General features: G+C 49.4%; 1 protein-coding gene across 9 annotated transcripts in view; it reads left to right on the forward strand.

Annotated features, from left to right (window-relative positions):
- LOC126539898 (glycoprotein-N-acetylgalactosamine 3-beta-galactosyltransferase 1-like) overlaps positions 1-26,764 on the forward strand; it is a 166,537-nt gene that overhangs the window by 68,936 nt on the left and 70,837 nt on the right. For 2 of the 9 annotated variants that reach the window (XM_055075693.2, XM_055075697.2), the window contains exon 1: positions 22,933-23,189. The exons of 6 other annotated variants lie outside the window; for them this stretch is intronic. The gene's annotated coding sequence lies outside the window, so the exon portion shown is untranslated. Of the gene's footprint in view, positions 1-2,902; positions 3,519-22,932; positions 23,190-26,764 lie in introns of those variants that run through there. One more of the 9 variants, XM_055075694.1, reaches the window with a different exon arrangement.

The raw sequence follows: 26,764 nt of genomic DNA on the forward strand, positions 1-26,764 counted from the left end.
CCAAACGCTAAATGGATACTGTGGCAAGGCCAGGTGTTGCTTTGGGACATCAATCAATCAATCAATCAATCAATCAATCAATCAATCAATCAATCAATCAATCAATCAATCAATCAATCAATCAATCAATCAATCAATCAATCAATCGGAAACTCCTACGGGCTAGTGTGCGTGATAGCTTTTTTGAATAAAGTAAGGTGCTAGAGACAACGCTCTGGCGTTTTCTGGTATTTAACGTGTCTCGCACTGACAACGACATCGAAGCGCGTCGGGCAGTTCACATCAGCCTCGTCGCACTAAAGAATTCAGGTGCAAATGAACAAACTTCTGCACAGGGCAGAGCCCCGCCGAAATCACTCAATTACGAGGCACCACTGCAGTTATAGGAATACTGCAGCCTCCCGGGTGATCACTGTACAATTGCAAAGCTCCGGATATGCGACGACCATCGTGGGTTATGCCTTTGCTTGCCAGTCTGCTTCCCGTGCCAAGGAACGTGTGGCAATAGGAGCCTCAGCTTCGTAGAATACGATGGCAATGAAACACCTTTCCGAAGTTTAAAAGGAGACTCAACTTGATCCGGAGCATACCTTGCATACAGGTGCGCTGTATATAGTCGATCATAGTATGGTAAATAGATGGCTATACGGTTGCACGTAGCAAACAGCAAGGAGACCACATGCGATTGATGGAAGCACAACTAGAGGCGATGGCTCTTTGCGTTATGTCTCCGTCCGGAGTTCAGCTGTAAAAGCCGAACTTACACGTACCAATGCCGGCGCGCGAAAGCTCGCGCCTCGCGCATGCGTAGATGGTGCAGAACAGATCACACTCGTCGAAACGCGGCGCGAGCACAGATCTCCTATGTTTACGCACGCGAAAAAATAGCCTTGTCCAACATGGCGGCACCCGTGGCTCCCGCTTCAGCGTGAATTATCGTCACGGCTACGTCCTCGCTCGCGTTGATCGCCAGAAACTATTGGAATTAGCTTTCGCTTTCCTTAAACTTACCTGAAACGTTAGTTATGAGCGCATAGCGCGTCCACGTTGCGAGGAGGTTCTGCGTTTCCGACGCCCGTAGGCCTAACGAGACGCGTTCGCCTTGCAACAACAGGATTACGCTGGCCGACCGACTCATAGGGAAACACACACAGGGTCCTGAATATTTCGCTGCGCGTGTTCGAAAAAAGATTTTGCTCTCACCGCTGAACTATTCTTGATCAGAGTTTGCAGAATGATCGCATTTTGGCGCCCGCTTTGTTTAGTATAACACTTGGCACCGTTAATTGCCTACTTGTCAAGAAAAAAAGATGCAATTTCCCTGCGCTTATGAGGATGCGAGCTGCTGCCGCGACGGCACAAGCATAAACTTGTGTTGCCGCCTGCCGTCAGCTGCAGAAAGCAGCATTTCAGGTTGGGCAGTCGCCTGTTCCAGGAGCGGGCAACACATTATTTATTTACTTCACGCACTCTGCTTGTCTCCGTATAGAGGCTGTTGCAGGGCATGGGAAAATACATCGCATCAACATATGAATGACAAACTGTTATGCACTTTTTTATATTGCGGCTAACAACAAAACATAGTTGAGCAGTACAGTAAGGGGGTGTGGCCTTCCTGAGCCAAGCGCGGCTGTAAGCCCCGCTTTGCTTCTTCTTTAACCTTCTTGTTTTTTTTTTCCCCGCTCTCTTTCATTCTCTCTCTAATCCTTTTCTCCCCACTCCCCTTACCCCGTGCAGTGCTGTTGAGGTGCCCTCCCTTGAGAGACAGTTACGGCACTGCACTTTTCTCTTCCTTTCATCTTAAAATCACTACTACTACTACTACTACTACTTCCTGAGCCAGCCGATAAAGATTAATTAAAAATAACAATACAGAAGCAGAAGAAAAAGTACATCGAAACCAATTCAAATAAAATGCAGCGATTGTAGGCGATCTTTACAATCGCGATAAATACTGATAGATTTATTTGTCAAGCATAAGCAGAAAATTGTCAGGTGAGCAAATCATAATATGTTATAATTCATTGTCGCATTGAACCCAGTCACTGATTGTCTGTGGAAAGAGTGAATACCTGAATGAGTCAGTGTGGAGCCTATATTTATTAAAGTTTAGGTTGTTGTAGCGTTTCGCTTTTCGGAGAAAGATGCAAATGCATGGATGTTTAGTTTGTAAGCCTCATTAAGGAGGTGGGATAGAAACTTCAGGCGTAAAAATGTGTCGGGAGGCAAGCTTCGTTAAGGTCTTCTATCGGGGAATCATTGCGGTTGTACTTATAAATGAATTTTATGACTTTCCTCTGTATTCCTACTACGCTCCTTATGCATTGTTTGGTATGGGGGAACCAACGGGCAATGTCATATTCTAGTACCAAACGAACGAATGGGGTGTAGGCTAGCATCTTATATTGTCAGTTGAGGCAAATTTTAAAGCGCGTTTAGCGGACAAAGTGCTGCAAACACTTTAGTAGATATGTGTATGGCACATGTTTGTTCCGTTTCATATCAGATAATAGAACAATGCCCAGATATTGATCATCATCGTCAAGTTCTGTGTTTGATCGTGTACGTGAATTCTTGTGGGTATTTTTTTCTTGCTTAGTCTCATAAAAACGGTCTTGTCGAATTAATCTTCATTTGCCATACGTGACACCATATTGCTTATTTGCGCAAGTTCGTAATTTAGCGTTACTTGATCATTACTGTTGCGTGGCCGGTGCCATCCGCTATGGGTATTTATTATTGACATATAAAACAGTTCTGTGTCTTTGTGATGATGCGAAAACCGTACGACGGCAGGCTGAATGAATGTAATCGTCGCCGCATCTCTAATTTAGGTGACCGATAAGGTTAGGGTGTAGGCATCTTGCGTAGGCATAACGGAAGCTTCTGAGCATACCCAGATACCGAAACACCTCTTGGATTTTTTTTCTTCCTTTCTCTCTTTTTCTCGTTCGCAATGGTTCTGCTCTATTTTGTACGCGTGCGGCCAACAGCGTCCCGTAACTTTGGGTCTCCTGTCGTTCTGAAACCGCCTATTAGCGTCTGCCTGCCTGCTTCGACTGTATTTGCCTTTCCTTCCAAATGACTTCGTCGCTTTATAAGCTGCGCGTGCGCTCAAGCAGCAGTGGTTCGCACTCCCCCCCTTCCACTCCTAAACACGCATAAATGTTGTGCCGCGCAGCTGGTTCTCGGGGCTTCAAAACCGACATTGACTGCTATAAAAGCAGAGTCGCCGCGCCTCTAACGATGCATTCACGCTCCCACGACGGTTCGCCGACTCTCTTATTTATCCGTTTCCTTTTCTATTTTTTCCCGAGCCCGGCCGGTGGTTGCATTGTGGAGAGTTTTTTTCTCTTTTCCCTCGCGCCTTGTTCGGCGCGCCTGGCGGACACGTGTCCGCGGCGGCTGCGACTCGTGTTCCCTCTTTTCCCGCCGTCTTGGGCGATGAGTGATGCGAATCGGTGCGCGAACACTCGACGGCTGTTAGCTACCGGGCAGAACGGACCCAGCTCTGCCCCGTGAGTATCTCTCCCCAGTGTTTTTCGTTTGTCGAGGACCGCCGAGGTAAACGAGAGCGCCGCCAACACGCAGCCATTGCGAGTGTTTCCGTCGCCGCGATGCTTCTGGCTTCTATAAGAATTTGGTTTTACAGCCGAAGAAGCCATCTTTCTCCGAATGAATAACTCTCAGTTCGCCATCTGGCTTCCGATTTCCTCCCGGAAATATTGCACGAAAGTTTCTTCTATTCCCTTTTTTAGATTTATATCGTAGCCTCTTTCCAGCGCTCGCTTTGTCGTCCGCGTAATCGTAGTCAAGGCGCCGCCGTGAAACATGGTTGCCGCACTTTCTCCTCCACGCAGTTAACGGGAAGCTTCTTAGACGGGTTCGAGTTCAGGAATATGCCTCGTTTCTCAAGCTCAACCAGTTTTGGCACGTAATTTGCTCTGAAACTACTTTAGAACTCTGCCGACTAGAGGTCAACTGAAGGACTGCAACTGAAGGGTCCCATAGAATCGATGTCAATGTAATGAAACCGGAAGCTTAGCCGTTGTGCGATTCCTCCAAGACCAAGTAAACGCGACCCTGATATCAGACGTCTGAAAACCGACGCGCCGCACAGGTCCTGCGCGGATTATGTTTTTGATGATAATGGAATGGCATTGAACACCAAAGTCCGTGCGAAGCGTCCGCTACTCACTGCTCCGGTCTCAAGGCTAAATGATGGATAGTGATAGATGGAGTAAAATCTTATTTCATTTAGCGGGTACTTTCATCTTTTACGCCACATGTATGTCCAGCGCGATGCGTCATAAAACTGACGGAGCTTTTCACTTACCCAATGACGTTTTCGAAAGTAATAGAACTGCTACAGTTGTCTCTTCTGGTGGCACAAGCTTTAGTAGAGAGTCAAGGTGATGTGCCAGCTGTTCCTCGATGAAGGATCCCGCGAGCTGCTAAGTTAAAAGAAATTAAGGGGCGAAATTTCTGAGGTGTTGTGCCACGCGCCCAGTTCTAAAGTTATTGAAATGAAATGAACGAGGTGATGATAACGAAAACGTTTTGATTGAGGGTTGGCTCTTGGGAAGGTTAGGGTGTTTCAGAGCCGCCCTAGAAGCAACGTTTCCTCAGCGAAAGCCAAGAGTGAATCTGAGGTGACTCTGCCGTGAGCCACTGATCGGATCGCCGGCTTGATCCGTATGCCTCGTACAAGGAGAGAGAGAGAGAGAGAGAGAGAGAGAGAGAGAGAGAATAAACATTTTTATTGGGTGAATGCACCTTTGGAGAGGCGTCCTCATTCCGGAATGCCTTGAGCTCGGGCCGCGTCCTGGGCCCTCGCAATCGACGTTGCTGATCCTCGAGGTCAGAGCTGGCGAAGGCTCTCTCCCATCATAATAGAACTGCTACGGTTGTCTTTTCTGGTAGCACAAGCTTTCGTAGAGAGGCAAGGTGATGTGCCAGCTGTTCCTGGCTGAAGGATCCCGCGTGCTGCGAAGTTAAAAGAAATTAGGGGCCGAAATTTGTGAGGTGTTGGGCCACTTACAAGGAGACCAGCGCCGTCCCCAGGTGGAGATCTCGATGCAGAGCGTGGCGCTCCCTGCAGAAATGCGCCAGGCCACAGTCTGGGCTCTACGCAGAGGTGGGGCCTCCCTACCGGCAGGCGCTGTTCAGGGGCCGGGTACCTGCGACGGAAGGGCGAGCGTGCGCCCGGTACCTTCGCCCTAAAAGGCCAGACGCGAGAACGAAGCCGTAGTGCAATAAAGCCTGTACACAGTGCCTGCCTCGACACGGGAGGGACCCGCGTGAAATAGGTTTGGAACTGGAGTAACGCTCGCATGGAGCTCCCTCTTGTGTCGATCGGCGACCGCTCTCGTATTTCTGTCTGGGACACATACGGTGGTCCACTGGTCATGTGGCTTGTGCTCGTGGAAAACACCGTGAAGTAACGCGGTTGGAGAGAATCGCGCGTACCGTCCTCGTTGGTTGTCTCGTTTTCCTCGATGTCCACAGGGATCCCTTTAAGGGTCGCAGCGGGCCTCCGCTCGTCGTCGGACCTGTCTGACGAGGCGCACAACCGATGGGGATGTTTACCGCGCCTTGCGTGTACACCTGAAGTGCGATTTGCGAGTCGATTTACTGAGCCCTTAGTAAAGGTTGGTGTGCGCTGGCACCAGATGGGGTGGAATCTTCTCCTCAGGTCCCATATGCGTACAGCAGTTCCTGGCCCCTAGCCGCCAGCGCGAGCTGGGTCGGTAGGTCGGGGCTGGACAACAACAAGGTCTCTCACCGCTCGGGGGGGGGTGCTGGGGGGGTGAGGGGGTAGGGATGGTGGAAGCTGTGCATACTTGCTCGACGCGCATATATTTATTTCGGCAACCCTGTAATCATGTGGAGAGCTTAGCTGTGAAGTACCCCGAGTAAGGTGTAGCTAACGGATCATGGCAGCTTGCTCCGTGAAGCAGTCGGGATCTTAAGAACGCGCGCAGGTGTTTGCAGCGCACGTTGGTGCGTTCATTTGCCGCGCGGGTAGACGTAGGGAAAGTTTAGGGAAATATGGTTGGTGTTGCACAAAGCTTCATATGCGGTCACCCCGGCTTTTTACAGCGTAACCTGTTACGGGCTCGTTCGAATAGCCGTTTCGGTCGACGATGGTGTCCGCCGCCGGTGTCCGCCGCCGGTGTCCGTAGCAGCTGTCGCCGGGAATGAGAAAAACAAATACCCAGTTCCCGCTGGGATCGAGCCGGGGCCCGCTGTCCCGGCTCGATAAGCTACGCTACCACTGGTAGTCAGCTACGCTACCACTGGGCCACGGCAGCGCTTGCTAGCATGCAGCGGGAAATAGGCAGTATAAGCGCATGACTGCAAACCACCTATAACGTGATGTGACATGCGCTCGTCGATACACTGTAAACGGAAATAACTCCGAGGTGGGAGTAGAGCGCTTGTCCTCTACACTGTAAACGAAAATAAACCCACCTGGGAGTTTTTAACAGGTGATGTGCCCTAAAACCTCCCCTCCTGAAATATTTACTCCGATGTATCGGAGCAAAACAGCGCCATTCCCTCGTTTCACTCCGCTGGCTGGCTGCGGGAGTATTAAGGCGACATGACGCGATTTTACTCCGCTTCAAAATCTTGTTCTCCCGTGAAACTCCGACAGGGAGTTTTAAAAAACTCCCCTCCGCCGAAACTGGTTGGTCACGTGGCGCTTCCCATGAGGCTGTGCGCCTTGCCAGCGACCGGGCGCGTTCGGCGGAGCCGGCAGTGCTCATGGCTGACGGTTTGTTTACATCTGTGAAGTGTCGTTCCGTGACAGCGTTTCGTCAATTTGTTTCCAGTATTTCCTTCCAGAAAGTGTTATAGGCATGCCTGAAGCTCGCTGTAGCTCAGCTTCAAGTACGTTAGCTCTGATCACTTTGCTGACAACGATGAATGCAAGAGCAACGTTTTCAAGTGCGGAAAAAGGCTTAGATATACCTCGAAGCTGCTCACTGGCTCGTGATGTCGGCTCAGGTTCTGACTGTGTTTTCGTGCTGCGTGACCCTGGCTTGTGTTCTTCAGTACGTGAAAGGCGACTCGGATGTCCTTGTCAATACATGGCGACAACGTCCGGTGTAATGTTTGAAAGTACCGCGTAGCAGTGGCAACAGCAGCCACTGTTCGAGCGATGACATCCATGCTAGTCGCGCATGAATGGCGTACCCCAAGTTCGTTGCGGTGCTGTGTTGCCAGTGAGAAAGACCGGAGTGCAAGCAACTGTTTTTATGTATCTGTGAACGGATATCCTCGCCCGAAGAAAAAACGGTAGGACATAAGTATGCGTACTGTAAATAAAGCTTCTTATTGAGCGATGTGAATCGAATTGTTAACGCGCATATAGGTTTTGGTCACGTCGTTGCTTCCGATATTGCATTAACATTACGCTCTATCCGAGACACTGATTTAGACGCATGCCTGCTGGCTCCGAGTCTAAGGATTCACTCGGCAGATCAGCAATGTTGCTCCTTTTCACAACCGAGAGAGATTGCTTGGACGCAGAGCAAGTAGCGCGGTGTATAAGATGTATGACTGCGCATTTTCTGGTGTTACGTCGGCTGCTGCGGGTCATGCTCACACGTAATAATTTCTTGCTACGCTACCACTACATCGCAAAAATTTAATTTTGCTATGAAGCACGCGCACTTACATTTTACTTGCTTACTGTAACTAACGCACTACTTTTTGGCCGCGAACGCCGGCAGTGTGCGAAGTCGCTTCAGCACTCGCAGAATGGCATGATAATTTTGAAAAATTACGCCATTAATTTTTTTTCTCTCACTATTCTGAATTAACGGTCTTGTGTTGATTAAGGTATTCTGTTAATTTCAGCGAGGCAGATCTCGTATGAACGAGCATGTGAGTCGTAATTCTGAAAACAGCACAGCTGCTCCCTAGGCGGTTTCGAGGCACACAGTATCGTGGCTATATATACTGGCACCGTTGCTTCTTGAGTATCGCGTGTACGTAGGATGTCTGTCAAATTTCTGCATTGGGTATTTCTGAAATGTTTATGTATGTCATGTTATATGTGCTTTCATTGACTTGTTTCGTCGAATTTGACGCGGTCTCGTGTGCGTATTTCGAAATTTGACCAGCAGCCTCTGCATGTAAAGATGTTCACGCAAACTCACGCGATGCCTCTTTTTATACTCCCGTCACACCTCGAAAAAACTCCGTCCATTGCAAAGCAAAAAATAAAGAAAAGGCAGAAAAATAAACTCCCATAATTCCACGCAAAATTCCGCTCGCACGGAGTAAAAATTCTACTCCGATCATACGGAGCATAATAAACTCCGAACCGGGGGGTCGCTATAGGACAAGCGTTCTACTCCCACCTCGGAGTTATTTCCGTTTACAGTGTAGCGACCCCCCGGTTCGGAGTTTATTATGCTCCGTATGATCGGAGTAGAATTTTTACTCCGTGCGAGCGGAATTTTTGCGTGGAATTATGGGAGTTTATTTTTCTGCCTTTTCTTTATTTTTTGCTTTGCAATGGACGGAGTTTTTTCGAGGTGCAACGGGAGTATAAAAAGAGGCATCGCGTGAGTTTGCGTGAACATCTTTACATGCAGAGGCTGCTGGTCAAATTTCAAAATACGCACACGAGACCGCGTCAAATTCGACGAAACAAGTCAATGAAAGCACATATATCATGACATACATAAACATTTCAGAAATACCCAATGCAGAAATTTGAAAGACATCCTACGGACACGCGATACTCAAGAAGCAACGGTGCCAGTATATATAGCCACGATACTGTGTGCCTCGAAACCGCCTAGGGAGCAGCTGTGCTGTTTTCAGAATTACGACTCACATGCTCGTTCATACGAGATCTGCCTCGCTGAAATTAACAGAATACCTTAATCAACACAAGACCGTTAATTCAGAATAGTGAGAGAAAAAAAATTAATGGCGTAATTTTTCAAAATTATCATGCCATTCTGCGAGTGCTGAAGCGACTTCGCACACTGCCGGCGTTCGCGGCCAAAAAGTAGTGCGTTAGTTACAGTAAGCAAGTAAAATGTAAGTGCGCGTGCTTCATAGCAAAATTAAATTTTTGCGATGTAGTGGTAGCGTAGCAAGAAATTATTACGTGTGAGCATGACCCGCAGCAGCCGACGTAACACCAGAAAATGCGCAGTCATACATCTTATACACCGCGCTACTTGCTCTGCGTCCAAGCAATCTCTCTCGGTTGTGAAAAGGAGCAACATTGCTGATCTGTCGAGTGAATCCTTAAATTCGGAGCCAGCAGGCATGCGTCCAAATCAGTGTCTCGGATAGAGCGTAATGTTAATGCAATAGCGGAAGCAACGACGTGACCAAAACCTATATGCGCGTTAACAAGGAACCAAACATGCCGTTTAAAATTTTTATTTCAGCTCATAAAAGGGCACTACAACATTGATACATCACGCTTTATCACTTTCTCTGCTGGTTATACTACACGTCATCGACACTCACAGACAATAACACCGTTAATTACTAAAAAGAATTGCTTCAAATTTTCCTTTTTCCCCAGAACTATTGTTGAATGGAATAATCTTACTGATGACGTTGTAACTCAATGCTCACTGCCATTGTTTGAGTCGCACCTATGTTTATGTAGCGAGTGATTTACTGTGTGTTGTTCAGTAACTGTTTGCATTTGTACATCGCGAGTGACCTATGTTATGTATCGCTGTATTTTGTACTTAGAATATTTCACTTTGTATGCACCCTGCTAAGGTCCTGGAAACAGGACCGCAGTATCAATAAATAAATAAATAAATAAAAATTCGATTCACATCGCTCAATAAGAAGCTTTATTTACAGTACGCATACTTATGTCCTACCGTTTTTTCTTCGGGCGAGGATATCCGTTCACAGATACATAAAAACAGTTGCTTGCACTCCGGTCTTTCTCACTGGCAACACAGCACCGCAACGAACTTGGGGTACGCCATTCGTGTGCGACTAGCATGGATGTCGTCGCTCGAACAGTGGCTGCTGTTGCCACTGCTACGCGGTCCTTTCAAACATTACACCGGACGTTGTCACCATGTATTCAGAAGGATATCCAAGTCGCATTTCACGTACTGAAGAACACAAGCCTGGGTCACGCAGCACGAAAACACAGTCAGAACCTGAGCCGACATCACGAGCCAGTGAGCAGCTTCGAGGTATACCTAAGCCTTTTTCCGCACTTGAAAACGTTGCTCTTGCATTCATCGTTGTCAGCAAAGTCATCAGAGCTAACGTACTTGAAGCTGAGCTACAGTGAGCTTCAGGCATGCCTATAACACTTTCTGGAAGGAAATACTGGAAACAAATTGACGAAACACTGTCACGGAACGACACATCACAGATGTAAACAAACCGTCAGCCATGAGCACTGCCGGCTCCGCCGAACGCGCCCGGTCGCTAGCAAGGCGCACAGCCTCATGGGAAGCGCCACGTGACCAACCAGTTTCGGCGGAGGGGAGTTTTTTAAAACTCCCTGTCGGAGTTTCACGGGAGAACGAGATTTTGAAGCGGAGTAAAATTGCGTCATGTCGCCTTAATACTCCCGCAGCTAGCCAGAGGAGTGAAACGAGGGAATGGCGCTGTTTTGCTCCGATACATTGGAGTAAATATTTCAGGAGGGGAGGTTTTAGTGCACATCACCTGTTAAAAACTCCCAGGTGGGTTTATTTTCGTTTACAGTGTACGTGCACATTTCGCATTGTAGTCTCATATTATTACACCAGGTAGAACGCCATGTAGAAGATGCACCCAGTTAAAGAAGGTTTGAGGAATAAAAAGAAGTTTAAGGAAATGTATAAAGGAATGCTAGAAATATATATATTGTCGCGGTACAACGCGGACAGAATACAGGGAGATGTTCAAGAACAACAGGACAAGCTGTTCAAAAACAAACGGAACCGAGGCACGTCTTCTTCGTCCTCTCTCAAATCTCAGCCACCCACTAGACGGAGTCCGTTATTGCCCCCATCGTCGTTGTCTTCTAAGTAGAATATACGCGTCATTTGTCCCTCCCTAAAAGAGCATCGCCCCGATGCTAAACCAGAAATGTCACTCGCGGAAGTAAGTCTCTCTCGCATAGTTATTCGCTCACATACGGCTTCATGCGGGCAACGTGCACAAGTTCAGGACAATGTGTGCGGCGCCGCGTACAACTGGCACTATCGGGGACGACCTCGTACGTGACATCACTGAGCCGGCGCAATACTAGATATGGTCCGAAGTATCGTCTTAACAGCTTCTCGGAGAGGCCTCGTTTCCGTATGGGTGTTCAAACCCACGCTCTGTCGCTGATGTCATAGATGACCATTCGACGGTTAAGATCATGGCGCCCTGAGTCGTAGTCTTGCTGCTGGCAGATCCGCAAGCGTGCGAGCTGCCGAGCCTCTTCTGCGCGTTGCGTAAACACATCGGCGTCCGTATCAGTGTCGTCAAAGTCGTGTGGAAGCATTGCATCCAACATCGTTCGTACATCCCGTCCGTGAACAAGGGTGAACAGAGTCATGCGCGTTGTCTCTTGTTTCGCCGTGTTGTATGCAAAGTTGATATACGGTAGGATGTCGTCCCAATTTTTCTGTTCAACATTCACGTACATAAAGAGCATGTCTTCAATTGTTTTGTTTTGGCGTTCTGTTAATCCGTTGGCTTGTGGGTGGTAGGCGGTTGACTTCAGATGAGACGTTCCACTTAGCAGCAAGACGTGATCTAACAGTGCAGCCGTGAATGCGGTTCCTCGGTCTGTTATTACGACGGTTGGTGCGCCGTGTCGCAACACAAAATGCTCAATGAAAAAGCGCGCCACCTCGGCTGCTGTACTTCTCTGGATTGCCTTTGTTTCAGCGTAACGTGTGAGATAGTCGGTTGCGACAATAACAAAGCGATTCCCTGCAGTAGAAGTAGGAAGTGGGCCCAATATATCCATTCCAATTTGGTCAGATGGTCTTCGAGGAACCTGGACGGGTTGTAGGAGGCCGGCTGGTTTCGACGGAGGCGACTTGCGCCTCTGGCAGTCGAGGCAAGTGCGAACGTGATGTTTCACGGTGGTGGTAAGTCTCGGCCAGTAGTGCCTGTGCTGCACTCTGGCCAGCGTTCTCGTGTAGCCTAAGTGACCAGAAGTCACCTCGTTGTGACAGGCTTCAAGTACTTCCGTACGAAGAGCTGCAGGAATGATGAGCAGATAGGGGGACCCGGTCGAAGAAAAGTTTCGTTTGTAAAGTACTTTCGCCCGCAAACAAAACGACAACAGTCCTCTTGCGAAAACTCTAGGCGGTTTCGCAGATCTGCCCTCTAAGTAATTGATGAGTTCAAGCAACTCAGGATCGTCCCGTTGTAGTTGCGCGATGGTGGATGTGTCTAGAACACAAAGAAATGCCGAATCTTCTTCGGGTGGAGCAGACGACTCTATCGGCGATCGAGACAGGCAGTCAGCATCCGTATGTCGTTTCCCCGACTTGTACTTGACATCATGTCAAACTCTTGCAACCGTAGGCTCCAACGCGCCAGTCGTCCCGAAGGATCTTTAAGGATTGTCAACCAACACAGTGAATGCTGGTCGCTTATAACTGTGAAGTGGCGGCCATACAAATATGGGCGAAATTTCATAACCGCCCAAGCATACTACGGCGAGGCATTCTTTCTCAGTCGTGGAGTAATTAGCCTCTGTGCGTGAGAGTGTTCTACTTGCATAGGCAAGTACTCTTTGTGTGCCCTCCTGGTGTTGCTCAAGAACAGCTCCCAAGCCAACATTGCTTGCATCAGTGTGGAGCAATGTAGGAGCGGTCTCATCAAAGTGAGCAAGCACTGGAGGTGTCTGGAGACGTTCCCGCAAGTCGTTGAATGCACCTTGCTCTTCGTCGCCCTATACAAAAGCAACGTCGTCTCTCGTCAGGCGAGTTAACGGCGACGCAATATGAGCGAAGTCTGCACTAAACCGCCGGTAATAGGCACAGAGGCTGAGGAAGCGCCTGACAGCCTTTTTATTCGATGGTACGGGAAACTGTGCGACGGCGGCAATTTTTTCGGGATCCGGGCGGACACCTGCGTGGCTGACAACGTGACCAAGAAAGTGTAGTTCCGCAAAGCCAAAGTGGCACTTCTCCAGTTTCAGGGTAAGGCCGACGGACCGGATGGACTGCAGAACCGCTTCAAGCCGTTCGAGGTGTTCTTCAAATGTTGCGGAGAACACGATGACGTCGTCGAAGTATACTAAGCAGGTTTTCCACTTCAGGCCTGAAAGCACAGTGTCCATGAGGCGTTGGAACGTAGAAGCGGCAAAGCACAAGCCGAAAGGCAAGACCTTAAATTCGTATAGGCCGTCTGGTGTCACAAAAGCAGTTTATTCACGGTCTCTCGGGTCTACCTCAATTTGCCAATATCCGCTCTTTAAATCCATTGAAGAGAAGTAACGCGCGTGTCGAAGTCTGTCGAGTGAATCGTCTATACGGTGAAGCGGGTACAAATCTTTCTTTGTCACCTGATTTAGTTTTCGGTAGTCCACACAGAAAGGCAAGCTGCCGTCCTTTTTCTTGACTAGAACTACAAGAGATGCCCAGGGACTCATTGATGGTTGGATCACGTCGTCTTTAAGCATTTTTGTCACTCGTTGTTGTATGGCTTCACGTTCTCTGGGAGCAACACGATAAGGATTTTGGTCAATTGGTCTTGCCGTATCCTCTGTAATTATTCGGTGCTTTGTTAGAGGTGTCCGACCGACGCTGGACGTCGACGCAAAGCAGTCGCTGAATTCGGCCAGTAGCGTAAGAAGCCGTTCTCGTTCGTGTGGCGACAAAGCAGCGCTGACGTCAAGTACAGGAGCTGTGTCTTGCGTAGGTGCTTCTTCTAGCAGTGAACAGCAGCCGCGGACATCCGCAACACCGTCAAAATAAGCCACAGCCGTGCCCTTTGGAAGGCGCCGTCGCTCTGTGCTAAAATTTGTTAGCAACAGGTTTGTGCGCCCGTCGGTGACATTTACGATTCCTCGTGCGACCGAGATACCATGAGTGAACAACAACGTGGCTATTTTGTCGGCAACGCCTTCGCAATGAAACGGTACGTCACATGCTACCGAAACAAGGGTACATGATCGAGGTGGGATGACAACGTCGTCTTCTGTTAGACGAAAGGAGTGGTGTTGCGGCGATAAGCAATAGACTAAACCAGGATTCTTAGAAAACGTCACCATACGATCCGGGATGTTAATTACGGCGCCGTTTTCTTTCAGAAAACCCATTCCAGTGATCAAATCTTTACAGCACACAGGTAGAACGATGAAAGCGGCCACGAAAGAAGAACCCCCAATATTAATTCTAGAAGTACATCTTCCAGTAGGCATCAGTAATTGACCGCCTGTCGTCCTTATCTGAGGTCCCGTCCATGGCGTCATTACTTTCTTCAGGCGGAGGACGACTTCCTGACTCATTATCGAGAAGTCGGCACCAGTGTCGACTAACGTTGTCACTGGCTGTCCATCCACCAAAACATCAATGTGGGCGCTCACAATTTCTTCGGTGTTTATCGGCTTCACAGCGTTCTGCAGCGGGAGTGTTGGGGGCTTTTTATTGTCTTGTGGCGGGCCTGCAACCTTACCCCCAGAGATCGCCACCTTCAGTTTCCCCGGCGTGGGCTGGGCGACCTTCGTCCTCGGAGGTCAGCAACAGTACGTCCAGTAGGTGAAGCCATCTGACATGGAGAGGTTGGAGAACGCGACCGACGGCCGAAATCGGACCTATCGTTGGGCATGGATTCGTCATTCGGGTGCGCTATTGGATGTTCCCGAAAAGTAGCGTCGTCGCGGCGTAGCATGGAATCGTCATTTGCACGTCGACCACAGGACCACGGACGATGAGGTCGAAGTGACGTGTCGTGAGGCCAGCAATTACGCGAAATATGGCCGGCGCCTCCGCAGTGAAAACAAAGTGGTCGCCTATCAACGGTGCGCCATACGTTGGTTTTCCGAAATTGCGGCCGTCCCGGTAGCGTCGTTTTGCGGCGTTGACCAAGGGGCGGGGAACCACGGCTGCTGGTGTGACTGCAGTGGCATAACGGGTGCGCGCCTCGAAGCATCCTCTTGCGGCGGCGACCAAGGAGCGGCTGTTGGAGGCTGGTGGTACGGCGGTGTGGTTGTGACGGGTGGTGGACATCGGACAGCGGCGGCGTAAGTCATGGGACGCTGGTGATCTTGAAAATCGGCAATCGGAAATCCTGAAATATATATATGTATATATATATATATATATATATATATATATATATATTGTGTACCTGTTTAAAACAAGCTGACTAGATGACCATGTCACCGCCGCGTTTGAAAGGAATAATGCCAATAAATAATAATTATCATCCTCATTAGCATCGTATTGTGACACTTGCCTTGCGATATGAGATGCGCGCCGTGTAGCGTCTGTACGTGCGCCCTCTGCATTGCAGTTGCATATTATTACTCCAGGTAGCATGCCATGTAGCAGTTAGTTGCACAGGTAGCGGTTCAAGGTATATAGAGAAGTTTTGAGGAAGATAAAGAAATTATGGAGATAGATAAATATTGGTATAATGAAAGGCATGTATTCATACCTGATTAATTTAAGCCGGCTAAGTCACTGTTTGTCACCGTCCCGTTCGAAAGATAGTGCCATTAAATCATCATCATCAGCAGCATCATATCGTGCCATTTGACACGTGATGTGACCGCGTAGCGTCGATACGTGCACATTTCGCATTGCCGTTCCGTTATATTCCGCCACTTGTCCCGACATGTAGTAGTTGCATATATCAGTTGCATGCTGCATGTGGCTGGACCTGGTTAACTCAAGCAGACTAGGTGACTATTAGACACCACCCCGAAGGGGATGCCAATAAACCACCGTTATCATCATCAACAATAACAATAGCAACGTACTGTACCACGGGTCAATGGATGTGAAATGTGCGCCACGTAGCCTAGGTACCTGTGTTTACTCTTCCCTACACGCTACCGCGCCTCCTCGTAAGGCACGGACCTCTCCTGAAGAAGCGAATCGCAGGGCTACGCGCGCTGCTGCAACCAGGCAACATGGGGCTCAGCGGACCGCTGCGCAGAGAGCAGGGTATTGTATCTTGCCGTTGAGTGCGGGAGTTGGCCGACGTTGAGGATTTTGAGATAAAAATTGTACGTTTATTTACATTATTTGCAGTAATAACATGAAGTAATTAATAGTCATCAAGTCATTGATGGCCGGCAGCAAATCGGACGCTGCGGCCCGTGACAAGAAGCCCGAAAGAGATGAATGAAGGACGAATGCTTCTCTCGGCTCCCTGTCTCTCGCTTTTACCCCTTCGGTGTCTCGAGGTCACGTCATTTTTGGCCAATCGTCGAGCCCGCTCAGGTGCCGTCATTTTCCTCCAATGGTAGGCGCCCGTGCGAGTGCAATCACGTTCGGCTCAGGGGGTCGCTCCATGGGCTTCACTGTCCGAAGGATGACTTGCCATGGCGTTGCCTCCGGGTTTGCAAGCGCTTAGCGGGAGGAGACGGGTTGTTTTCGAGCTACCTTTCAGAGCTGCGAAACAACTTCGCTCGGGTCCCAGATTACCCGGAACCGTGCAAGGCTCCCGTTGCATTTTCGGGAAGAGTCAAGCAGTGGGACAATAGCTCCACTTGCAGTGCCTCGGGTTGGGGTCGCCAACTTGTCTGATAGGTCCGGGAACGTGTTTGACGCGCTTCTGCGCACCTTAATTGGGTGTGACGGCGATTCGATGTGGTCTGGTGAACTCGAAGGATGCCAGGAAAAGGGTCCGTATCTAACAAGGGCAAGCCGCAGGTCGCCATCGACGCAGGGCGGACAGTTCAGATCGTTCTCGCGAAAACGACGCGAAAGAACTTCGCCGCTGAGACCTTGTAGCTTGGTGCCGAAAATGGAGCTGCTTTGAAGCCGCACCTCCAGCTTACGCTGTCACTGTGTTGCGTGTGCCGCGTAGGCCTGCAACAATTATACGCCTTGCTGAGCGACTGGAGGATATTTCCGTAGTTCGCGTCGCAATTTATGCAGATTACGTCTATTTGTGGACTCCGTCGCGACCAATTGACTCTCAGCAAAACAAACTGCAAGTGGCGCTAGGCGTCATCGACGGCTACCTGTCACAAACTGGCATGCGACTACCACCGAAGTAGAAAGTTTGCGCAGTTAGTCAGCCCAAGAGGAAGCGGCGTTGCGGTATCGAAACAAATCAGATATCATAGAAACCGTTGGCGAGTTCTCGGGATTCCTGTAGGCAGTACGCGTGCCTGCACTGCAGACACTATGCATCTCATGAAACGAGCGTGCTTTTTCGGGCGCTGTGTTTATAAACGGGATAAAGAAATGAAAAAGGAAGGAAGGTATGCGGTCAGAAGAATTCTGACAGGACCCATCTCACGGTGAATGTCGACGCGTATAAAAAAATAAAAATTCACAGGGTCTCTTATGTTATCCCTAAGGCGACTTGAAGGCGAAAGCTCAAGTGTCTATGCATAAAGACGGACACATGATGTACACATCCCCCTTAATTCGCTTAGTCATTCCTCCTAACTCCAAAGGTCGAGGGTTCAACTACCGCCAAATGTCGTGGGTTCGAGTGCCTTAGCTCTACTTTAATTTACTGTGGCTTAATTAACTTCGCCTTCATTAAGACCAACGGTCATGTGTCCGACTGCCGCCAAAGGTCGAGGATTCGTAGCGTTTTTGTAGCTTCCGTGTCGTCGATGCGTTTTCGCTCAAGATCGACTGACCCATGAGCCACATAAGGCCTTAATATTGCCATTAGCATTGAAGCAATAATGTAACGACACACCGTACTGCGAACGCCGAAATGCGTCGTGTAGGAGGCGTGTAAGCAGCCGGGCTCCCATATCGCGCTTGCCACTGGACACGCTGCGCCACCTAGCGCGGCGAGTGGCCCGTGCCTGAATGTGCGTGACGCAGGTGCGGTTCCGCCCAACATGGGATACATTTCTGAAGGACATTTCTTGTTTTCGTTATTGAAGAGCCGCGCATACCCAGTGACACATACCTCGTAACGCAAAAAGTTGGCTGAAAAAAAGTTCATTGAAGAGCGGCACATACTCACTGTCGCGTACCTCGTGACCTAATTCGGTCCGATGGTTTGTTTCGAGCCGGGTTACCTTACTATCCTTGCTTTGTATAGCTATCTACAAATTTGCTATCGCAATCGATGCTTCGCCTTCCGGACGAAACTGCGACTTTTGCTGTCTCCGACACATTCTCAGTCATTTTTAATGCCGACAGCTGTCGCATTGAGCAACATGCTTGCAGCTGGCAGTAGAGATGTTCACCAACATGTCCACGAACACGGTGGCTCAGCGGATATGGCACTGCGCTGCTCGACACTAAATCGCTAGTTCCCCCATTGCCGGCTCAGCTCGCGTACTTCGCTGGTTATGCAATGCAAAGGTTCTCATGTACCGATTATTGGATGTATGTTAATTTTAGAACCCCAAATGGTCAAGTTGGCGGTGCCGTCCACATCGTGCAAATTGTTAAAAGAAGCTGTCAGGCAGATAGTGAAGGAGCTTTGACTTCCGACTGATTTTATTGGCATAAAGCGCTGACTGTATACACGCGGGGGCAACAGAAAGGCACAAAAAAGGGCTTTGAGATTACAATATTCATTAGCAAGCACGTGCCCAGGATTGCAACAGAACTCGGCAACGTATTCAAATATGGGCTTTCGAGAGAGCGTGGACACGCATGTCGCCTAGTTTCTTATCCTTCGCCTTTCAAGAAAGAAAGGCGAAGTGGTTAACAAGACTCGCTTTCTGTTTGCTACCCTAAACTAGGAAAGAGGGGATAAAAGGACGAACAGAGAGAGAATGGAGAGAAACGGCTCTAGCTGCACGCATACTTCAAGTTTCACGCCGAGTCCACAAACGGTGGCCCGCAGACTTCAGGATCTCCAACAACGCCCATGTCTGCGCCGGAGGCTCTCAAGTCTATGGCCCAAGCGCTTCGCTATTGAAGACAATATTAAGTTCAGTCGGTTTAATACTATCTGGAACAGCGTCAAACCTCGATTAATGAGCCTGGATAATTTCATCTTTTAGCTGTGACCTTTGCGAACATATCGCATATATAAAATACCGATGAGCAACACATTCAGGGCATTGCATACCTATTGCTGACGAGTCTGCCGTCAGTGTACGAATTATTCCTGCTGTCAAACGTTTTTATCTGTGAAATCGTTTTTCTCTGCGAATGCGGTCTGTGAAATCGGTGAAGGCCGCCGATCTGGGAGAGGCAAGCGAGCGCTGGAGGAGGAGTGAGCCTGGGGGTGGAGAGGAGGAGCGAGCGCCAGAGCAGGAACGGTGGGGCGGTTGAGAGAGGACGAATGAGGTGGAGGGTCAGGGCAGTTCTCTAGAGGGTGTTGGTCAGGGAGGGGGGGGGGGGGGGGCTGAGGCGCGCTGGGTTCGCCTAGGTTCACCTCCTCTGGCAGTCGCTACTGGCTCTGTGAGCGCCATTGATGTATTGGGTTCTTCTAGTGATCGAGAGGCCGAGCGATAAGGACAAATCAGGCCGTTGTCGTCGAAGTCATCGGCAAGCGCTGGGCACGAGCTGAACAAGACCAACAAAAGGCGCGGGCTAGGCGTGCCCAGGAGACTCCCGAAGCACGTGCTAAGTAGCTTGCGACAATGCGCGTCAGTGCACAAAAGGGAATACCATCCATACACTTGCGTGTAACCCGTGTTCACGAAAACGTCACTATATTTTTTTAAACACACACAAACACGCACACCACACACACACACACACACACCCGCCGCAGAGAGAGAAAGAAAAGAAAGAGGTGTGTCTATATGCATTTCACAGGAATCCAAAGCGGTTAGGTGAAACATGATTCAGGAAAAGTATTATCTGCAACAGTCCTCTACCAAGAACAAGAGCGTATAGAAAGACCATCTTTAATGTGATGAAAGCGCAAAAGTCTACCGCAGGGTTTACCTTTCACTGGCCCGCTGCTTTACGCGTAAAGTGAGAAGGGGAATGAGAGAGAAGGTGCGGGGACGATGATGTAGCGTACAGTGCAGGTATTGTACAGGTACAGGTACAGGTACAGGTATTGTCATCGACGACGTATCGTCGTTTCACATTGGCGTCGATAGGAGCCCTGAGCACGTCCAATATCCGCACCTCGCGGCTTACTGCAATGCTGAGCCCTTCATGAAACGCGAATGTTGTACATGGGTGCGCACGTGCACTAGGTCACAAAGTGCCGAAATTCCGCTTATACAACGACTCACACGTATCCATCGGTACTAACCCTTTCAGATGTACCGGTGTACGTCTGTGTTCCCTAATCAAATAGTGCAACAGCAATATACCTACTGCAACAACAAAAATTTCTTCCAGAACCATGTCACAATGACTGTCTACGGGAATGCGATAAGTATCAGGAACATTTTTGACACACCGTATTGCTGAAGACAAGTATATTTAAAATCCGCACTTATCATTTACACATTTCCATTTATTCGGCTATATGTGGCTACACTGTCTCCGGTACCGGCCCACGTCGCTATGGTACTCGCTTGCGGACATTGACCGCGAACGTGAAGATATTGTCATGTGGTAGTGACGGTTAAGAAGGCAGCAAAACTGATTAATGAAACGAGCGTTTTATTCGGCGAACTTGTGCCCTCAAAAACAGGCTACACTCAAAGAACAACGGTAGCGGCGAACACACTCGGCGATCGTCGAAAATCTGATCAGCGGGTCAAGCGCGTCGGCTTTTATACAGAATCGTCGAATGTTCCAGACTAATCGTTGGGACCCGCGTGCCTTCCACAAAGTTCTACACCATTCGCGTCAGGCGAATAAATCAGATAACACAAGGTTCGGCGACAACAGACTGCGGATAGAAGCATCGATAACTTTCCAGAAACTTCGGATACATGCAAGCGCGTCCCGCGCTGTGCGATAAGATTTGTTAGGCGGCGAAACGTGGTCGCCCGATAAATTTAAGTACACGTGTCAATATATATATATATATATATAGTCATACCATAAGAAGCCAACGAACACTGACACCAAGGACAACATAGGGGAAATTACTTGTGCTTAATAAACGAAATAAAGGAACGATAAATTAGTGGACATTAAAGTGTATGAAAAAACAACTTGCCGCAGGTAGGAACCGAACCCAGAGCCTTCGCATTTTGCTAATTTATCTAATTTCCACTAATTTATCGTTTCTTTATTTCATTTATTAAGCACAAGTAATTTCCCCTATGCTGCCCTTGGTGTCAGTGTTCGTTGGCTTCTTATGATATGACTAATAAAAATCGGGCCCCTCGGGTAACCCCCTTTCTTCTCGTTTATATATATATATATATATATATATATATATATATATATATATATATATATATATATCCATTGAAAATGTCTAGAGGACTCTTATTTCTCTCAGTGCACATTAAGTGCTGTTCAGCGGCACCGGAATGTTCCGTTCCGAGAAAATCTCTGTCGCCCATACCGATCATTCTGGCACCCCAAGCATGTAATCGTGCACATACTACATCCGAACGAAACCGTATGCATTGATTCGCCGTTTCATTGCAGTCTCAGGGAATTTCTGGCGTATGTGTGCCATCTACTAAATAACGAAAGGGGCCATGCATCCTTGTCGTGCACTCGTGTTTTCACGAATTGCGCGCTTAACACATGCTTACCTATCTATATCTTAGAGATCCATTATATCGCCTTGTTCCCTAAGGTTCTCAACTTTATAAATCTAGCCGGAACGCCGCCGTCTTGTGAAAGAGTGCGTGCAAGTGAAAGTTAGCGTGGACGCTTCATCGCCGAGTAGTGTGGTGTACAACGCAGTGTCTTGCTCTAACGGTTCAAACTTCAAGCTTGACTTCGCAGCGTAGCTCGGTCGTCCGTGTGCACGTGGTGGCGGGTGCGCTTCCCATTCGTGACGACCGCTGATGACGCCCAAGTGCGCAGTTTAGGGTGCGCTTGATCGAGCTACATGGAGGTGGTGAGTATTAACACGGGGCCTCCAGTGATCGACGTCTGTTGGTGCCAGATTGTGTAATTTGAGCCGCAAGGTTACGTTATGAAACACAAAGTGAGGAGTAATTGCCATCATATAGCCGCTGTTTATGACAGGGTCTCTCTATCACTGTAATACGATGCGGGAAATGTGCGCTAACCCCGTTTACTGCTCCTATAGTTCGACTTCTGAAGCGCCAAATCTGTGTCTACCCTATTAGCGGCTTGTTGGAAAGCGCGAACGCTAAGCGCGCGTTCGAAGTGAAGGCTTTCGTTTTAATTGCATCCCGGCTTTCAAGCTACGACGTGATGGAGTCGAACGTGAGTATAATGAACTGATTTGCCCCGACTTCTGGACGCTCGTGCGGGGCCGCCTTTTAATTGATGCAGCCTCGCGTGCTCGTCAATCAGATCGTCTTATTAATAGGCGGCATTTGATTCCCGCTCTCGCGCGTGCATGTCGCGGTGAATATAGGTGACGGCGAAAAACAGCATCTCCATAGACCGCGCCTCGTATTCGTGCCTGATGTCGCAGGAAGGGAGAAGGAACGTGTGAGCCATGGGGCGTAGCCTCGTGCGTGTGTGCATCTGCGCCACGTGTCGAAGCTTGCACGAAAAAGCCAAGAATAAACGCTTTCGCAGCGACGTCTGCCCTTTCGCTTGTGTACCGACGAAGTGCGTGAGCGATTGCGCAGCGTATACTGCCGCTCAGATGCGGTCGTTTGGTCTTGGATGTCGCCCGGTGACCTTTCTTCGTTTTCATTCCTTTGCTTCTCTCTCGCTACAGGGTTCCCGCTCTGCCGTCTGCTCGACGTCGTCTGTGTTTCGGAACAGGCGGCAGAGAGAGATCCACCGAGCATAACGTCACTAACAGAAATGGCGAAAGGAATAGGCGAGCGGAAACAAAGGGCATATCGCAGGTGTATTCCTGTTATACTGACGGACCAAGAAAATTGATAACGCTTCCACGGCGTCGTCTTCGTATGACGGCGGACCGCTCGTCGCCGCTTGGGGCAAAGGGACACACACGTCTGCGCGCGCGTCGTAGAAGACGTGTCGCGTGCACTCGCTGACCGACGCAGCTGCGCCGACTCTTCCCGTTCACCACCGAGAACAACGTTGGCGGTGAGTGCAGTCGACTCCGCGCTTGACAGGACAATGACGTACTACGTGGTCATTTGGTGTACGTGGTCAGTGGTGCCACCGGTAGGAAAGAATGAATGTACATTTTATTGATGTTAAGACTTGTCGCTTTAGGCTAGGGCGCCTTCAGTCCAGGGCTCCACTGGTGAACTTTACCAGGCCTTTCTGGACGTAGTCCACCAGGTAGCGTTTGTCACGCTATGTCTTGGCGATGCACATATATATGTGTGTCGTCGTCGTTTCTGTGCACGCCGAAAGCGCAACTGTAGCCCACACGCTTTGGTGGAGGCGCGCGACGGAGGATCGCCGAGGCATCGTGTACAGCCACGCGGCCGAGCATTGACGTTACCTTTTGAGGCCCAAGCTTCTATTGCAAACAAACGACTGCAGTTAGTGCTGTAACGTTGCCGCCCTTTTTCATATGCCGTGCTATGTTCCGATTCCATCGGCTGTGGGCCTCGGAGCGTGACGTCAGTGCCCTCTGCTTTATACTGTGACCAGGCATTTACGAGTGAAATGCGGTTTACATCGTCGTTGTCGGTTGCTTGTGATCCTTATAGCGGGGAGACGAAACCAGAATATAGTGCGGTGATTCGGCGGTGGTCTTTCTAGGGTTTGGAGGTGGGGAGCAGCAGTGTCGAAAAGAAGAAGTGAGTGTTTCTATCTCGTCGGCTGCGCATGATTTACGCAATGGAAAGTAAAAGGTAGAAGAAGCTATTGCTGACAGTTCTTTCGTTGTTCTCTGAACAGCCTATGGCAACTCCGTTGGTGAGTTCGGAGCGTTCGACGGCAGCACACTCAAAACATTCGCAACAATTCCCTGTTAATTTCGCCCTTCCTTTGCCTTTTCCGATCTTTCCTGCACACATTCCATCCTGCCTTCGTATTAGTGTACCGTCATAGCAACAATGGAAGGCTCGTTGGCAGGAGAGCGTTCACGGGCGCTCGAGAAAAAAGAAAATATACGCAAGACTGATTACTTTTCCCTGAAGCTTCAAACGCTTGACCCACGATAGGCTCCGCTGTACGAATCATACAAATACCTGCGTTCGTTTTCGCCCAATTAACACGGCAAGCTGGGCGAGTTGGTGATTGAACATGTACCTGAGGGTGGGCAGCGCAACCCGGACGAAATACATCGTGTATTTCCTCTTGCCTTTCGTCCGGGTTGCGCTGCCCACCCTTAGGAACATGTTCGTTTTCCCGCACGCCTTGGCTAAATGCATCCAACCAACGCTCACCAGATAAGACCTGCGCTGTTTGAGCCTTTACGTCACACCTGAAGGCGTTACGTACGCGTGGCGCTTGCGGCAGATAAGACGTGGCACATCCGCCGCCGAGCTTCGTGAGTGGTGTCGCTGGCTAACACTCCCAAGCTTAGTTCGAGTATGAATGAAGGTATGAACTTTATTCCCCTTTTAAGAGAGGGGAGGGGCCGGGGGCGAGAGAGGGAGGTCTAAGTGCTCCAGTCCTAGCAGACGTCCGTCACCACATTATGTGGCTCGACGTCCGTCTATGGTTCGAGTAGTAAAACGCAAATACCCTAGACAGTGTATGGGAAAACGCCGCCGCTGTTGCTCAGTTGGCTGGAGCAACACGCACGCGTAATGCGAAGACGTGGGATCGTTCCCCACCTACGGCAATTTTTTTTCATGCATTTTCATTGCCATTAATTTATTTATTTCTATTAGCAAGTACAAGTAATTTCCACTGTGTTGTCCTCGGTGTCTTTGTTTGTTGGCTTCTTATATGATTAATAAACAAATCGGCCCCTTCGGTTAACCCCGTTTCTTGCGAAGGTGCGAGGCTTATATATCATTCCGGCGAGGCTCAACGCGATCAATTTACGCTTTTACGTTTTGTTTCTTCGCACGCGTGATTTTCAATTGGCCCTCCGCCACCACTCGTGTTGTCACTGCTCGAATTGTGTGTTGGTATTCTCTCACCTCGAGCGAGGGATCGAGTGGTCGAACGTGCTCAGCTTTATATATTTAAAGGCAAACTCCAACCGATATGTTCTCACCTGTAACATACACAGGCTGCCGTACGCTGTTGGAGGGGGAACGTGAGGATGAGAGGGAGAGGAAGCCGGCGTTAGCTGCGTGCTCGTACGCGGATAGCGGCACGTGAAGTCAAGGCGTTCGCCCAGGTCACTAGTCCTAGAAAAAAAAAAAATGCGCAAAAATGCCTTCACTGTATTCTGGGCCGATGATCGTTACGTGACGGTGTTCCAGTAGCGTAGCAACGGAGAGTGGGTAATCGTCTGCTTGTTGGAATTCATTGGATAGCGGTTGTTTTTTGTTAATCAAATCGAGGTCGTGTAGCGGTACAATTAGTGGTTGACGTTCTGTTAGCAGCTGCAGACACTCGGCACTGTCAGCTGTTCCAATTAGCGCTGTGTAGGCTCTGGTGACCCCCATCCTCAACAAATACAGAAGAAATGGCACGCGTCGGTGGAGTCCACGTGAAGGTCAGACTTGTAGCGGCGAATTGTACTCCTTGCAATCTAATTGAAATTCTGCATGAAACAGTGCGGCCCGTATAATATCGGCTTTGGAAACCTCAAGGCGGCGGCCTTGTTTCTGCATTGATGATCGTATAGTTCTTCGTGCTCCTACGAGACATGCCGAAGTACATATATCTGGGCTCCCTGAAAAAGACGACGAAGTGTCTTTTGATACAGCGCTGTTCTTTCTAGCTCCGCCTTATTTCTGTGAAAACCTAAGTTCATCCGCTGGTCTTCGCTCCCTGCTCGGTCGTAATGGAAGTGGACGACCCCGCACGTCTGCCGGCGATGGCGGCGTCAGCGGCGGCGGCCTCCAGGAAGCGGATCGGTCAGCAGAGCGACACCGACAGCGAGGACACCCATGTCTACTCTCTCAGCAGTGAGGACACTTCCGATGACGACTTCCAGCTTGTGCAGAGCCGCAGAGCGAAGAGAAGGAACACCAGGACGTCCTCATCGTCAAGCACGCAAACAGTGAGACAGCCGCAGAGGCCGGACGCCAATACCATCATATTTGTGCCCCTGCTTCCCAACGTCAACATGAGGCTACTTAACAGGCAATCTGTGTCGATGTCACTGGAAGCCCTGGTGCCAAACGAAATATCGGACATTCGAATGAACACCCGAAAAAATCTTCTGGCGGTTGATGTCCAGCATGCGGCTGCTTTGACCACTCTACGCAGCGTAACGGACCTCGATGGCATTCAGGTGCGCTCTTACATCCCTCTGGGATCTGACGTGGTCACCGGTGTTATCTACGACGTAGACGTTGCTATCCTTAATAACGACTTGCCGATTCTTATCAAGCCAGCCAATGATGAGGTCATCGTTGATGTTAAGCGGCTAGGCAGTTCACGCTGCGTGAAAATAGCATTCAAGGGTAAATATATACCCTCGCATGTTAAGGTGGGACACTTCAGACATGCAGTGCGGCCTTTCATTGCGAAACCTCTTCAGTGCCGCAAATGCATGAAACTGGGACACGTGAGCAGCGTCTGCGAAAATCAGGCAGCATGCCCCCGCTGCGGAGAGCCCCACGCTGCAGATAAAT

Source organism: Dermacentor andersoni, chromosome 2 (genome assembly GCF_023375885.2).
Source record: "Dermacentor andersoni chromosome 2, qqDerAnde1_hic_scaffold, whole genome shotgun sequence".
NCBI lineage: Eukaryota > Metazoa > Arthropoda > Arachnida > Ixodida > Ixodidae > Dermacentor > Dermacentor andersoni.